The sequence below is a fragment of the Canis lupus genome, chromosome 8 (assembly GCF_003254725.2).
Source record: "Canis lupus dingo isolate Sandy chromosome 8, ASM325472v2, whole genome shotgun sequence".
In the NCBI taxonomy this organism is placed as follows: Eukaryota; Metazoa; Chordata; class Mammalia; order Carnivora; family Canidae; genus Canis; species Canis lupus.
The window spans coordinates 24,336,398-24,350,108 of NC_064250.1; the positions used below are offsets into that span (position 1 = coordinate 24,336,398).

General features: G+C 35.8%; 1 protein-coding gene and 1 long non-coding RNA gene across 6 annotated transcripts in view; one reads left to right on the forward strand and one right to left on the reverse strand.

Annotated features, from left to right (window-relative positions):
- Positions 1 to 13,711, reverse strand: part of MDGA2 (MAM domain containing glycosylphosphatidylinositol anchor 2) — a 791,718-nt gene that overhangs the window by 460,079 nt on the left and 317,928 nt on the right. The window lies entirely within an intron of this gene.
- Positions 1 to 13,711, forward strand: part of LOC112656947 (uncharacterized) — a 29,566-nt gene that overhangs the window by 2,427 nt on the left and 13,428 nt on the right. The window lies entirely within an intron of this gene.

Consider the following 13,711-nt stretch of genomic DNA (forward strand, 5'->3'; position numbering starts at 1 on the left):
TATAAATCATTGCCTACAGTAATCAAATTTAAACTTCAATTTAGATAAGTAATACTAGAGAGCTACTTATTTTTAAACATCTATCATACAAACTGTATACATATTATAGAGGTTAACAAACTGATGACAATCAAAACATCTGCAAAATATAAATAGATAATACAGATTCATTACTTTGAAATATGCCAAATTTAGCTTCATAAGTGATAGCACATGTTTACTAATGCTTCTAATTATAGAGTATCATGACACACATTTTTTCCAGATAAATTTACATGTTATCTTTGCTTTAATTTCAAATCAATGAATAGTATTGTTATTTTTAAGATACATCTTTCCAAAGTATCATTATGCAAATAAGTAGCTTTATTTAAACCATTTAAATTATACAGGAAGCACATTGTGTTCATTTAGAAGGGTTAATTTTCAGCTATTTTCTTCTATATTTTAACACATTCTTGGAAAGGGAATCGCCTATATATTGTAATCATTAAGAACCTACCATCTCTCTTATGGGAGGATGGAATATTCTGCCAAATTTTAGGAGTAGAAGATACATTTTTCCTAGTATGCATTTAAGTATGTGCTGAGTACTTTTCGCTGCTCAATGATAAGGTGAATATTTTGGAAACTTCCAAAGACTCCTTTGGTGTGCAGAAAGCTCAACTGAAAAGGTCTTAGCTCATCCAGGTCAACGCTCTTATTTCCAAATTGAGAACATCAAGTGACCTGCTCACAGGCCTGTAGCTAGTTGTGGCCTAAATGAGAGCAGAACCAGTGGTCCTTTGTTCTTTTGCACTACTTCTTGCTATTAAAACAATGTCTGACATAGTTAGATTAGGATTCTAAATAACTCCTAAACTAGACATTCAATAGACTAGGAGAATAAAAAAAAAAAAAAAAAAAGACTGAGAAACTGTTTATGATGTCATTGGAGCACCATAAGTAGATGAGCAATATAAATATCATAATTGCTGCAAACAACCAATGTAACATTGTTTCAATTCACCATCCTGCCTCCAGTCCCAGACAAACCCACAAAATCTCACAACTGCCAAAATATTTTCTAATTCCTATTTTCATCATGTCCTCTTCCTGCCTAAGGATTCCTGATGTCTCTCTATGACACTTCCCAGAGGTCTAATGCTTCTAGGTGCTCTGTAAAGGTCCTCAAACTGACTATAGAACCCAAATCCTACTTTTCTGTAACATCAGCCCAACATCAGTGGGAAAGTAAAAAGCAATGAGATTTCAAGCCTTTGATCTCATATACAGACTTCCAAACATATATTTTTTGAGCAATTACTATACATAAGACATGAGAGCCTTTACTCACAATATTCTCCCATCTAGAATTCCCAGACTGATATTTAGATCAATGCTCCTGACACTTTCTTGGATTATTTAGCAATGATTCTCTTTTCTTGTCTTCCGGAGATAGGTACTGTCCAGTTATTCTCCTTTTTCTTAACGCTCTAACTGTATATTAAGCACATCATTGCCAGGATGAGCACCCCTTTAGGCATCTGCTTCATATCACATGATTCAGAGCACAGACTAGGTTTATATTTAATAATTTAATTTAATAATTAATTTGTAATCTATATTTTAGTAAATATCACTATAATGACACCAACATCCTATTTTAGGAAACATATCAACTATTACATACTGAATTTACTTACTCTAAATATAAATGCAATTTCCAGTACTATAACCGAAGCAAGTAATCTTTTATCCTCTGCTTTGTTGAAAAAAGCCTCAATTCATCATCCTGCAATTGGACTAAGGGTTATGATCCCCTTTGCCCTATAGATTCAGCAATGAATTAAAATGTTAAAATATTGCATGAGACTCATATTCATCCACATTTGTTTGAAGTAAACCAAATCCCATTACATAAAATCTTTCTTAACACTAATCACATCAACTCCCTTAATTCGAGTGAATTGGCTTTGGGTTCAAAAGGTCAGCCTAAAAGGGCAAAAGAGAGATATTCTTTTACCTTGTTAGTGTATACTTTCGAAAGTTAAACCAAATTCTCTCTGTATTCTGTCAGAGAAAGAACACAAATAAATAAATTATTCTCCAATGGCAACAACCAGGAGCACTTGTAGGCTTTCATTCTCATACACAGACTTTCAAGCATATATTTACTGAACAACTATAGACAAGGCCTGAGGCTATGTTGTGGGGCTATAAAAATTAATGCTTTGAGCTGTACCTTTTAGCAGCTTACAGCCTATTGGGTCTATACAATTTCTAAGGAAGGAAAAAAGGAGGAAGGAAGGAAGGAAGGAAGGAAGGAAGGAAGGAAGGAAGGAAGGAAGGAAGGAAGGAAGATTGAAGTTGAATGGGGTATGTACTTAACAGAACGAAGTGAAGAGTAGTGTAAGAGGACAAAACAGAAGATGCCTAAATCTGCCTGGAGGGTTCTAACTTGTTTCACGGAGTCAATGACATGTAACATAGGACTGGAAAGATACATGTGGTTGGAAACAAAGGGGAAGGGCATTCCAGAGAGAGGAAGCAGTGTGTTCAAAGGCACGGCACGTCTGTAAGAGACTGCCTGCAGTGTTTAGGAAATAACTACATTAAAATGTGGTCCATGTAGTTTATAACTTACTCTGAATTTTGACACTGGCGCCACTCTCTCAAGTTGCCATTATGTCTCCAGACATAGCAGAGATGCTGCATAGCTCTGGGAATGGAAATGAGGGCAGAGACCTACTTTAGAGGTTTTGTAAGACAGGAATTGAAGGTTAACAGAAGTGGGGTGAAGGAAGAGGAGTTAAGATGACACTGAAGTTTATACCTCAGTTAACTAGGTGAAAGATGATTTTTTAAAAAGATTTATTCATTTTTTGAGAGAGAGAGAGAGATCAGGGGAGAGGAGCAGGAGAGGGAATCACAGGCAGACTCCACACTGAGCACAGAGTCCAACGCAGGGCTCGATCTCACAACCCTGAGACCATGACCTGAGCCGAAACCAAGAGTCAGATGCCTATCTGACTGCACTACCTAGATGCCCGAAAAGATCATGTTTTTAAGAGAAAAATGTTCTCTTGAGCACCTGGCTGACTCGTTGGTAGAATATGCAACTCTTGATCTCAGGGTCATGTGTTTGAGCCCCATGTTGAGCTCAGACCCCACTTAAAAAGAAAGAAAAAGAAAGAAAGAAAATGCTCTCTTGATCACTACGGACTCCACATTATTCTCAAGTGGGTGATTTTGAGATGAGGAATTCTGAGTCCAAATCAGGGTGAGCTTTTTTGAAAGATAACACTTTTTCAGGCAGCAGGCACTGTTCCTGAAGGATACACTGTTAATAGCCAGTAAATAGGTTTGGTATTAGGAGTTTCCTCTCATCTAAGAACCCCAAGTAAGAGCTTTGTACTTTGATAAATCCCTCAAATCCTTGATGCAACAACTCTCTGGGAATTCAAGTTGCCAATATAATCTTGACACTCTTCAACACCAGGTCAAGACAGCTTATTTTTGACATAGGTCACAGATCTCCTGGGATAGGCAGTGTAGAGAGAGGGATGCTCACTGTCAGAAGACATCAGTGAACCACTCTGCACAAGCATCCTTCACACTTTCTGTCAAGAGACAGAAACCCAGAGACACAGAGACAGAGAGACACAGGGGATGTCTCACACCTTACTGCTTTCATGCGGCAAGAAATAATACAGTTGACACTGTTACTAACACCATTCTCTCAGCAAGTATTCGGTTATGCTTTTAAAGTGAACATAACAATAACCAAATTTCTTTCCATTCTTCTATTGATTTAAGTGATTACCTGCTTTCATAAAACACTTCTCAGTTTTCTGCAATATCTTACATTTAGCTAATGAACATTGCCAATAATTGGACTCTTCTGCTTATTTCACAATCTCCAATATAGTACATTTGAATACTAATTCTAAAAATAAAAACATGATGTTTTCCTTTCTTATTTTGTCTTTCCTACCCGAGTTACTAGTTTAAGGTACTGGATAAGTCTTCTCCTCCCACCTTTTTTCACAAAGATCTCCCAATTCAACTTTTAAATTAAATATTGTGTCTATAGGCATAGTCCATAATTATTCTTCTTCTTGTTTATAACCCTTTGTTTAATATCCTTCTCCTTAGGCTCATTATATTACATATTCTGATATCACAAACACAGATAGGGAAGAAGAAAGTAGGAAGAGCTGAGAGAGGAGGTGAAGATGCTGATGATAAGCTGATTATTAGCCGAAAAATCAGTTCTGGACACAAAAATTTAGAGTTTCTAAATAATAGTGGGTGGTTGACAAGAGAATACTAGAAATCTCTAAAACAGAGAATGTAGAATGAGAAATTAAGAGGATAATGATAGAAACATGAGTAGCATGAATTCTTAATAAAGGCGATAGAAAAAGACTTATGTTTCTAAAGTCACAGAAATAGAAGGAAAACAAAGAAAAAGCAGGGCTTTAACAGTTACATAAAGAGAAGCTGAAGCATGGTGAACTGTCCAAAATTGTCACAACAAAGTTGTAAATTAGGAAGATCACAGGCAAAAGGTCATTGCCTATGACAGCTAGGATGGCGTCTGTGAATTTTGAGTGAGATATGGTGGTAGAGTAGTGGAGCAAAAGACAAATGAGATAATAAGGTTTGATTGAGAAGGAGAAAAGTCTTAGTAGGTCATCAAGTGTGGGGAAAAAAGCAAAACTGCTATTGAGTTTTACCTATGTGTAAAATAGAATGGCAAATATAAAATGGAATACTTTAACAATATTATACCACCATCTCAGTATCACAAAGACAATTTACAGTGTAAGAATAAAACCATAATGTTTGTATTTCCCACAGGCCCAATTTTTGCAATATTATTTTCTACTGTCGTTCATCGTTATTTTAAAATTAACTTCCCTAAAATTCCATCTTTTTTTTTCTTTTCCTTCCTTTTTTTTCCTGTTTCCTCTTGTACAGGTTTAGCTTTGCCAACTTTTGTACCACATATGCAGAAATCTCTTGCAAAACTATCGAATCCCTTCTATAAAAATACAATCAAGGTTAATTGCCCCAGCATATAAATATGCTTACATGAACCCATATTTTAAATATAGAGATAAAACAACAGCATTTTTTTTCCTCCCACTGCAGCCTCCTCTTGTCTTTCCTTTACAGTTTAGTGATCAGAAATAACGGTACACTCTGTAAGCCATCCTTCTGCACCTGCTTTGCAATCCTCAGACCACAGCAGCTTGGATTCTGTCTTTTGCTTGTATTTATAAAAGAATAAGGCAGGAAAAGAGGAGATGGTAAAGTGCTATTTTTTTGTCATTATTTTGATCTTTTGTGTCTCCTTCAATCTTAATTTATCTGCCTTTGCTTCCATGAAATTGTAAAGATCTTAGGAAATTATACTCTTACTCTACATTTCAAAACAATATAAACTTATTACATCCCACTAATATACTTACCACACTTATGAATATAAACACACATCCAAACATGCACATAAACAGAATGTTCAATTTGTATGTATATTCTAATAGTCCTCAAAAAATAGTTAAAATCCTTCTGTCATTGTCATTTAAGTAACCCCAAATAGGGCAATATTTTGATACAAAAACAACATACAGATTATTTTTACTCAGCTTTTAGCTCAAGAAAATAAATAATTTACCTTTTAGCTCATTTGAGTTGTCTGATTCATCAGTTACTTTTAATTAGCTTCTATTTCAGCATCAATGTGAACTTATTTCCCTACCTCTTTCCCCTCAACCCTGATATTTGGTTAACACAATAGTCCCATATTATTAGAGAGAAATAATTTTTCACATTTAATTTGATGACCTATAAAATAAAAGTACTAAGATCCTATTGATTATGCTGGATTTACTCAAAAGAAAATCATATCTAGGCACGCCTGAGTGGCTCAGCTGGTTAAGCAGCTGACTTTGGCTCGGGTCACGGTCTCAGGATCCTGGACTCAGCCCCATGTCAGGCTCCATGATCAGTGGAGAGTCTGCTGAAGATTCACCCTTTCTCTGTCTCTCTCCCTTTGCACCTCCCCCACTCATGCATACATGCTCTCTCTTTCTCTCTGAAATAAATAAATAAAATCTTTTTAAAAGATATCACATCTATCTCATATGATTTTGGTAACAGACTCTTAATATTTTGAAAAGTTTTGAATATTTGCATCATTTCTTCAGTGCATGTTGAGTAGCATTGTTATAAATTAATTGAACTTCCCTGAGAGACACTCCAAAGCCCAAGGTAAGAAAATTAAACCTTGAAGCCTTTAGTTTTAGAAAGGAGCTATTAATGTTTTCTAAATAACAGGTGTTGATATTTTTAGGTTAATGTTAGCCAGGAATTTAAAGCAGTATGAATTAAAAATTTAAACTTATCTGTTTATATGCAATAGATACTATTTAAGATGGAAGAAAGTTTGTCATCAAAAGAAAATAACCTTCAATAACAATGTAATTATGTATATGAAATAGCTCTGAAAAACACAGATGCAAAAGTCCTCAACAAAATATTAGCAAAACAAATCCAACAATGTATTAAAAAAATGTTCACCACAATTAAGTGGGATTTATTCCAGGGATGCAAAAGTGGTACAATATTCACAAATCAGTCAGTGTGATCTATCACATAAAAAAGAAAATGGTTAAAAAACCATATGCTTATCTCAATATATACAGAAAAAAAATTGCCAAAGTACAACATCCATTCATAATAAAGACCATCTACAAAGTAGGTTGAAAAGGAACATACCTCAACATAACAAAGGCCATCTATAAAAAACATAGCTAACATCAGACTCAACGGTGAAAAACAGAGCTTTTCTTCTAAGATCAGCAACAAGACAAGGATGTTCACTCTCACCACTTTTATTCAACACAGTACTAGAAGTCCTGGCCACAGCACTTGAACAAGGAAGAAAGGCATCTAAATTAGTAAGGAAGAGTAAAATCCTCACTATTTGCAGATGACATGATATTCTATACAGAAAACCCTGAAGACCACCAAAAAACTACAAAACCTGATAAATGAATTCAGTAAAGTTGAAGAATATAAAGCTAATATATAGAAATCTGTTGCATTTCTATCCATGAATAATGAAGTAGCAGAAAGAGAAATTAAGAAAACAATCCCATTTACAAATGCAGCAAAAATAATAAAATAACCAGGAATAAACCTAGCCAAGGAGGTGAAAAACCTGTACTCTGAAAACATTAAACCACTAATGACATAAACTGAAGATGACACTAACAAATGGAAAGATATTCCATATTCATAGATTAGAGAAGCCAGTATTGTTAAAATATCTATACTACCCTACAGATTTAATGCAATCCCTAATTAAAATGCCAACAGATTTTTCACAGAACTAAAACAAATACTACTAAAATTTGTATTACAGATTTTTCACAGAACTAAAACAAATACTACTAAAATTTGTATTGAACCACAAAAGACTCTGAATAGCCAAAGTAATCTGTGAAAGAAGAATAAAGTTAGGGGAGCCTGGGTGGGTCTGTTGGTTAAGTTTTCAACTCTTGACTTTAGTTCAGGTCATGATCACCTGGCTGTGGGATCAAGTGCTATGTCAGGTTCTGTGCTCAGTGGGAATCTGCTTGAGATTCACTCTCCCTCTCCCTCCGTCCCTCAACTCCCAACCTCTACAAATAAATAAATAAATCTTTTTAAAAAAAAGAAGAAGAAAGTTGAAAGTATCACAATCCCAGATTTCAAGATATACTATAAGACTACTCTAAATAGTACCTCAGCACAAAAACAGTCACATAGATAAATGGAACAGAATAAAGAATACATAAATGAACCGTAGTCTATATGGTCAGTTAATCTATTACAAAGTGTTCAAGAATATATAATGAAGAAAAGACAGTCTCTTCAACAAATGATACTGGGAAAACTGGACAGCTATGTGTAAAGGAATGAAACTGGACCACTTTTCTACACCATACATAAAAATACATTCAAAATGGACTAAAGACCTAAATGTGAGACTTGAAACTATAAAAACCCTAGAAGAAAACAAAGGCAATGATTTCTTTAACATTAGCCATAAAAACACTTTTCTAGATATGTCTTCTCAGGTAAGGGAAAGAAAAGCAAAATTAAACTACTAGAGCTACACCAAAATAAGATGCTTTTGCAAAGTGAAGGAAAACAATAAAACTAGATAACTTGCTGAATGGAAGAAGATATTTGAAAATGATATTATACCTGATAAGGGATTATAAAATATAAAGAACTTACCAAAATATATAAAGAACTTATACAACTTGACATCAAAAAACATAAGCATAAATAGGGCACTGGGTGGCTCAGTCAGTTAAGCATCTGGCTCTTGATTTTGGCTCAGCTCCTCACCTCAGGGTTATAGAGTCAAGCCCTCCATCAGGCTCTGTGCTAGGCATGGAGCCTGCATATGATTTTCTCTCCCACTTTCCCTCTTCTTTTCCTCCCTTCTCTCTTTCAAAATAAAAAAAGCACAAATAATCTGATTAAAAATGGGTAGAAGATCTAAACAGATATTCTTCCAAGGAAAACATAGAGATGCCCAACAGACGCACGAAATGATGCTCAATATCACTCATCATCAGGGGAATGCAAATCAAAGTCATAATGAGATATCACCGTCCACCTGTCAGAATGACTAAAATCAAAAATTCAAGAAATAATATGTGTTGGTGAGGATGTGGAGAAAAAGCAATCCTTGTTCTCTGTTGATGGGAATGCATATCGGTGCATCCACTGTGGAAGAGAATAATAAGGTTCTTCAAAAATTTAAAATAACACTACCATATGATCCACTGATGTCACTACTGGATACTTAACCCAAAGAGAATGGAAACACCACTTTGAAAAGATATATGCACCCTTATGTTGACTGCAGCATTTACAACAACAAAGCTATGGAAGCAGCCCAAGTGTTCATCCCTAGATAAATGGAAATGGGTAAAGAGGTGGTATACACACACATACACACACACATATACACACACAGGAATATTACTTGGCCATAAAAAGGAGTGAGATCTTGCTGTTTGCAATAATACAGATAGACCTACAGAGTGAAATGCTAACTGAAATAAGTCAGCCACAGAAAAACAAATACCATAAGATTTCACTCATATGTGGAATTTAAGAAATAAATGAGGGCAGCCCCAGTGGCTCAGTAGTTTAGCACCGCCTTCAGTCCAGGGTGTGATCCTGGAGACCAGGGATCAAGTCTCACGTCGGGCTCTTTGCATGGGGCCTGCTTCTCCCTCTGCCTGTGTCTCTGCCTCTCTCTCTGTCTCTGTGTCTCTCATGAATAAATAAATAAAATCTTTTTAAAAATAATTAAAAAAAAGAAACAATGAACAAAGAGAAAAAAGAGACAAAAAAACCAGACTTTTAAATGCAGAGGACAAACTGCTGGGGGCCAGAGTGGGGTGTGTAGAAAAACAGTGAAACACATGAAGAAGAGCAAAAAAAGAACAGAAAAGAAAATCACCTTCAATAATAATAATAATATAATTATGTACAAGAAACTTTGAAGTTAAATACAAAAAGCAGTAATGCAGAAAAAAAAGAAAGCAGTAATGCAAAGTGCAATTTAAAATGTAATGCTAAAACAACAGTAAAAGCAATAATGTTTTTGTATAAAAGAACGATCTTGTAATGTCATTCTCCAATCAAGGTCTTAACTTTATAGAAAACTGAACACATAACAGCAAAATATTAATCTAAATATCTTCCACAAAATGACATTTTTGTGTCCTATTTTTCTTAAGGGAAATAGTATAAAAATTTGAAGTTTTATTACATGAAGCTTTCTACATTTGCAACTTTGAAGTTCATCAGATATACTTTTCATTGTTTTCACCTGGAAGTATAATCTACTAATATCTACAGCTAAAACCTTAAATACTCTTGTATGTTTTATAGATGGAAAAAATACACATTTCACTGAATCTAAGGTTGTTAACATTTTTTTTTCTCAAAATAGAACATCTGATGACCTCTTGTATGTGTGTATGCCCGAGAGGAACCAGTCTGAGTCAGCCACCAGTAATCTACACCCTCCTGTATCTACATGGACATTCTCACATCAACCCTTCACCATATTCTTCCTGGTATTTCTCAGGGGCAGCTGATCTGCACAGTGGGAATATTTGAAAGCCCATCAAACATTTCATTAATCTCATAATTTGCTCACAGGGATTTGTATGAACTAAGCTGGGTACCTCAACTTGAAGATAAATATTATGGGGAATTGCATCCCCAGCCCCAGGGTATGAATGAGATACTCTATACACAACTTTTCTATTGGATCCTATGGTACTTCCCAAATGGTTTCTGACTAAAAGTTAAATCATGTCTCCAAATAGTATATTTTAGAAAAATAAAAAATAACTACTCCAGAAACTTCTAGGGCTAAGCCTTAGACTATCAACAACAAAAACAAAAATCTGAAATAAACACACTCTTGCTTTGATGGCACTGTTCTTTATGGGCATTGAGTCAGTGTGGGGGCACAGTGAAGGAGACAGAAACTACTGTAACACTGCAAGAGAGAGCAGCATTTAATCTTTAAAACCTTTGATTAGGTCTTTTCCCTCTAAATCAAACTTGTGAAATGGCTTCCTCCTAATAATGTCAGAAGCCATGTATCATGCAGTCAGTGAACCCTCCAAGGTTCTTTGAACCACATCTTCCTTGCCTCTTATGAATTATCACTGCATCTTATGAGATCAGGAGTCCTGAAACTACAGGTATTATTACATCATTTTTTACCCCTTCAGGCTGAAATGTATACCTAAATACACTTGTCCTTATCTGAAATTAAGAGTTTTTCAGCTTTCTTGGAAAGAACTTAACAAAGCTACATGCAGCAAATACTAACTAAAATGAAATTTATCTCATCATTGTGCTGTTACCTTAATCACAAATTGGGTATTTAGAGATGGCCATTATTTCTTCCAGTCTAGCTCATCAAGGAAACAAATGAGATTTACTACAGAATATGCCAAAAATGAAAACTTCAATTTGCTTCTTCCAGAGTGGCAATGGCAGGCAGAGAATCTTTAGGATTTGGCCTGCCAATTTCCCCAATGTTTCTCTCCACTGAGAAATCACTGCCACTGCTTGTGACTAACCCCAAGAAGGACAACGTCCCCAGCCTGTCAGAAAAATGCCTTTCAGAACCCAGAATGCAGAAATCAGTGTGACAGTGACCCACACCCGAAGTCCCCTTCTAAACAGAGCAGAAGAGTGATTATCACTAAGCAAGAATGAGTCAGACTCCACTCTCCCGGACTGAGAATTTAGCAAACACCAGAACATGGGTAACACATGTGATTTTGACAATCTCTAGTTCTCTAACTCAAAAATGTATATATTTTTTTATTTCCATTTAACAAAATGAGACACTTTACAGTGAGGCTTAGTAAATTTCAAAGTCTATTTTTAATTTTACTCTAAAAAACAAATTTTGTTTTGTTTCATTTTGCCATGCTGCAACTTCATTTTTAAAAGGCCAGATATTCCTTTATATCTTTGGAATTTAGGAAGAAAGAAGGGAATACAGAAATAAAATTATCAGTCATGTATATACTGATAGGAAAAACATATTTTTATTAAATTACTTGGTACCAGGACACCTGGGTGGCTCAGTGGTTGAGCGTCTGCCTTTGGCTCAGTGCATGATCCCGGAACCCGGGATCCCGGATTGAGCCCACATTGGGCTCTCTTTGAGGAGCCTGCTTCTCCATCTGCCTATGTCTCTGCTTCTCTTTCTCTGTCTCTCATGAATAAATAAATAAATCTTAAAAAAAAAAAATTACTTGGTACCATAAGAGCCAAAGTAAAAACATCTGTCTAAATCATGCAATGTGAAACATAAGCAATTCTTAGTAAATATCATTCACCTTATATTTTTCTTTAAATCTTAAGCTTTGGCAATCTCAAAAACATACATTCTTTGCTTCTACTTCACAATTGCACTAATTCTCTTAATCTCAATGAATAAAGGTGGCGCTTATTTATCTGTTTTTTTTTTTTTTTTCCTCATGAACTTAGGGCCATTTAAAAAAATTGATTTAGAGTCTTCTGATTTTTCTTAAATTATGTTTCTGGATTTAAATATCCCACTGTCTTCCCTGCCCTGCCAAGTTCGTTTGATAGATAAAATTCCAATGAATGACGAAGCTAATTGTGATTCAGATCACTAGCTGTGTCCACCTTTCCAGGTGCCCTATAATGAATCATCACTCATGTATTATCTTACACCTCAACTTTTACTGGCCCACTCTCCTTAGGGATTTACCTTACCAAGGCAAATATTATAATTTTACATTATCAATATAATTTAAATAAATCACTAAAACTGTCAAAGATTTAAGCAAAGAAAACTGGAATTTATTCTTTCAACAGCAATTTTCTGCCACAAGTAATTTCTCCCACACTTGTTTAACGTTATTGGTAAATAAAAACAATGAATGTGTATGTATCCCCTTAATTAAAAAGTCTCCACGGGTGCCTGGGTTACTCAGTAGGTAAAGAGGCTGCCTCTGGCTCAGGTCATGATCTCAGGGTCCTGGGATCAAGACCCATACTAGGCCTCTCCCTCTCCCTCTGCCCCTGCCCCCTGCTTATGCTTGTTCTCTATCTCTCTAATAATTAATTAATAAATAAAATCTTTATTAAGAAAAGTATCTAGGGATGCCTAGGTGGCTCAGCGGGTGAGCATCTGCCTTTGGCTCAGGGTGTGATCCTGGAGTCCCGGGATCAAATCCAGCATTGTGCTTCCTGCATGGAGCCCACTTCTCCCTCTGCCTATGTCTCTGTCTCTCTCTCTCTCTCTGTCTGTCTTTCATGAATAAATAAATAAAATCTAAAAAAAAAATGTTCCTAGAGATAAAAAAGTTTAATCTTTCTAATGTTGCTAATTTAAAGTACTGGGTTTGGGGGCACTTGGGTGGCTCAGTCAGTTGAATGTCTGACTCTTGATTTTAGCTCAGGTCATGATCTTCAGGGTCATGAGATCAAACCCCAAGTCAGGCTCCATGTTGGTCATGGAGTCTGCTTAAGATTCTCTGTCTTCTCTCTCTGTTCTTCCCCTCTACTCCTGCATGCATGTGTGCATTCTCTCTCTCTCTCTCTCTCTCTCTCCCCCCAACCTCAAAAAAATAAATAAATAAATAGGAGACACTGGATGACTCAGTAAATTAAGTGTTAGGACTCTTGATTTCAGCTCAGGTAATGATCTCAGGGTCGTAAGATCGAGCACCACATTGGGATTGGCATTGCACTTGGATTCTGCTTCAGATTCTCTCTCTCTCTCTCTCTCCCATTCTGCCCCCCCCCCCCCCGCCTAAGTGTAGGCCTGCATGCTCTTTCTCACTCTCTTTCTAAATAAATTGATAAATACATCTTTAAAAATAAATAAATAAAGTACTGGGTTTGAAGTTGGGTTTCCTGCGTTGGAAATACTAGCATAAAATCTTGGGTAGTCTTGCCTTCCTTGTGTATAAAATGGGAACAATAAAACTTTTTACTTCACACTGCTGTAGCAATCATATTCGATAATGTGTATCTGAAGATTACATTGGCACCTGGCTCATAGCACTAAGCATTCAAAGTTTTAGTTGTTGGCAGCCTGAAATTTCCATGTATGCAACAAACGTTGAAGGAATATTACTGC